This window comes from Pelmatolapia mariae, linkage group LG22, assembly GCF_036321145.2.
Source record: "Pelmatolapia mariae isolate MD_Pm_ZW linkage group LG22, Pm_UMD_F_2, whole genome shotgun sequence".
NCBI lineage: Eukaryota > Metazoa > Chordata > Actinopteri > Cichliformes > Cichlidae > Pelmatolapia > Pelmatolapia mariae.
Genome location: NC_086245.2, coordinates 3,556,404 through 3,559,720, shown reverse-complemented (window position 1 = coordinate 3,559,720; position 3,317 = coordinate 3,556,404). Strand labels below are relative to the sequence as shown.

Here is a 3,317-nt window from a genome sequence, read left to right as displayed (position 1 = left end):
TATTAAACATTTATGTGCAAATTAAACATTTGCACATAAGTGACATAATATTCAGTACTTACGTTTGTGCACGTTAGCATATGCTACTTCCGGTGCGGAAACTCCTGTGGGGAGCTTTGTTTCCGGTGTCCTATTCGCGCCTTGTTTACGGTCCAAAACAAGTTAAGCAAATGAATGAATCAAGCGGCGATTTACATTTCTATAGATGTCTTGGGCAATGTTCCCTCTAAGCTGCGCACGTGCGCAATTGTGCACTGCTGGCACGGTCTCTGCGCACAGAAAATCTGCGTTGCGGACAAAAAAAATCTAACCTGAATTGAAATTAAAATTAATACTTTAACAATTCTGTTTTGCAGTGTTAGTCAGTAAGTGACTGGCTGCTCCCGTATGGGATTAGAACGATGCCACCTTATCCCATAGTCCAGCCAATGATGCGATTCACATTCGTATACGCAGCCAATCAACGTCGTTGACAGGCTATGACAGCGTCCTTATGTGCCGACACCGGTGTTTTAGCTAGCAACGCGGCGTGCACTGTAAAATGTAATATTGTGTTTAATTAAAAATATTAAATAGTCTGAACTCAATTTTTATCAATTTGTTATTAGAAACCAATTTAAATAAGTTACCAGTACTTTTTATGCAAAAACGCTGATAAACTCAATTAATTTGAGTTGTCCTAACTTAGAAAAACTAAGTAAGCTGGACGTTTTGCTTCTCAGTGCGGAAGGATGAAAGAGGTGTTTTGAAAATGCCACGTGACTACCGTCCTCCTCCCTCTCGGATCAGTCCGCATGTTCACGGTGCATTTGTTATGGAATATGTTGAGCAAACCTGGAGAAGCGTCAGCTCAAGATATTATTGTTGTCATTGCTGTGGATCTTTACCTGATACACTGACTTGGTGAGTAAATGTTTACTCTTATTCAAACTGATTTGTGGCTTCTCTTAGTTTAGCACCAGGTTTAAAATCTTGCTAGCTAGTTAGTGTTAGCCTAGCGTTGCTGCTGCCGCTGGGCTCATGTTACTTAAAAATTAACACCACAGCCTTAAAAACCTTACATAAAACTATGTCGGTGAAATTTTCTGTTGATCGTTTGAAATAAATAAGTGAGATAAGAGCCCAGACAAAATTCTTTGGGAGGTGCAGCCGTTAGGGGTGGGATAGGTGTGGGGGGTGGATAACAGAGCTCTCCGAAAACGTGGAAGCACTTTTCCAAATATGTGATATTTTGATAAATTAAGTAGATATTTGAGCATTACACAGCTACATTCTCGCCTGAAAATATCTTTAAAGGTTATTTTGTGACCCAGAAAGGGTAATCTGGGGAAAAGGAGGATCGCATTTGTCGGCCACGGTTGTCGGAGCCTGTGCGCACTTAAGCGCGGCAATGGCGGAGGAGCGCCGCTGAAAAACGTATTACTTTTTCTGGGTCACAAAATAAACTTTTAAGATATTTTCAGGCGAGAATGTAGCTGTGTAAATTTCAAATATCTGCTCGATTTATCAAGACATCACATATTTCCAAAAATGCTCCGACGTTTTCGGAGACGTCTTTTTTTCATGCTTTGTGGCTGCTTTAGAACATCTGTGGCATCTGTTAATGTCAAATCTAGCCTTTATTTAACAACATAAGCAAACTCTATGTTACAATGATTGCACAGCCATTAAGGATCAAATCAATGTTTTGTTTTTTTCTCCCTCTGCTTGCTTCTTACTGTCTTTGAGGCTCGGGACCAGCACTCCTGTTGTTGGACAGAAAGACATCAACTCAGTGGTAAGTATTTTGGTTTTCCAATATATTAGCAACTGTCAGTGACATTTATATTAATCAGGTTGAACTTTAATCATACTTTAGATCAGCCTGTTTTACTTATTGTTTTGTTTGTGCTTTGGTTTGGGGAAGTTGTTTTTTTACTGATCTTTTCCTGTCTTCTGTTATTAGACTTGAGATATGACTGCACTATGCTGTTGCTGTGACTCCAGTTAATTCTACAAGACATGCTGTGTAAGTAAACAAACAACAACAGTTTGGTCTGCATTTCTTGAAAGATCACATCCCCCAAACTTAGTTTAGAGGGTCTACACTGTATATAGTGAAGTCTGCAAGTTTTCTAACAGCAAAATCTGTTTTGAGCCCAAAATCATGTTGCACATCATTAGAATGAAAGTTATTGGCCATGTTTGCATAGCCCTTTTTAAAATGATGCTTTCATGACATTATTGTGTGTTGCGTGGTGGTCAGGGCTATCCAGACTGACAATTTGGGACATTGAATGTCACCTCTCCGGTGGGGAGGGAGCCTGAGATTGTCTAAATTGGAGTCTGTTTTATACCAAATGCAGAAAAAAATGTTTTAAGAAAGCAATTAAGTTCATGTTCCAAAAAATATGGTTGTTTGCTTGCAGGACACCAGGAGAGATGAGTCCTCCGTCACAGATGGTGTGGTCAGTGAAGATGGTCACCTGCAGGTTCAAGCTCATTGCATCTCCAACCCACATCCACTGCCACTGTACTTAAGGGAAGTTAAAGACTTTCTTCTGCACCTACATTTGGATCACCTCGATCCATGACAGTCATTCAGGCAGTAATGCCTGGACTGGAAACAAGCCATCCTTAAAATAATACAACATTCCAGCTCCTGTGTTGGAATGAAAAACAAATGTGTTGTTTAAATCAGAGACTGCACTTGTGACAGAACAACAAATATTTTATTTTGATTATATAAGTAATGTAAGTACAAAACAAACTTGTGGTAGACCTAAACTTATTTTCAGAATAATTACATCTCTTTGTTTCATTGTAAGATTATAACAGTGATGGCAATATAATTGTTTGTTGTTCAGCAGAACAGTGTCCAGTATGTTGGCTGTTGTACTTTGTTGTGTTTGAAAATAAAGTTGGGCTCATTTTAACATCATTACAAAAATTGTTGTTAATTATTTTTAATCATATTCAGGTTACCACAAATTGTTTTTTCATTTAGTTGAACTTGAAATGTTTGTCAGTAGGTAAACAATTAGTATTGTACAGTCAGAAATATCAAGTTATTCTTAATACTGCAGACTTGCAATGTATAAGTTGTCCTAACAGTCATCCTAAGTAAGCTTTACTTAGTTTTTTTGAGGCAACGAGTTTCCATAATTTTTTTGAGTTCTGGGAACTAACAAGGCTGTACAGTGTACTCAAAATGAGTAAGTTGTCCTAACTTGGTCATCTTACGTAAACTTGATCCAATTTTTTTGAGTTCTGGGAACAAATGAGCTTGTACAGAGTACTCAAAATAAATAAGTTGTCCTAATTTAGTCATTTTGAGC

At 38.1% G+C, this 3,317-nt stretch overlaps 1 long non-coding RNA gene across 1 annotated transcript; it reads left to right on the top strand.

Annotated features, from left to right (window-relative positions):
* The first annotated feature begins 1,688 nt into the window (after nt 1-1,688).
* LOC135933492 (uncharacterized) lies at nt 1,689-2,709 on the top strand. The gene is made up of 3 exons (XR_010573765.1): nt 1,689-1,777; nt 1,946-2,008; nt 2,409-2,709. It is a non-coding gene; the product is annotated as an uncharacterized LOC135933492 (long non-coding RNA).
* Nucleotides 2,710-3,317: the final 608 nt, after the last annotated feature.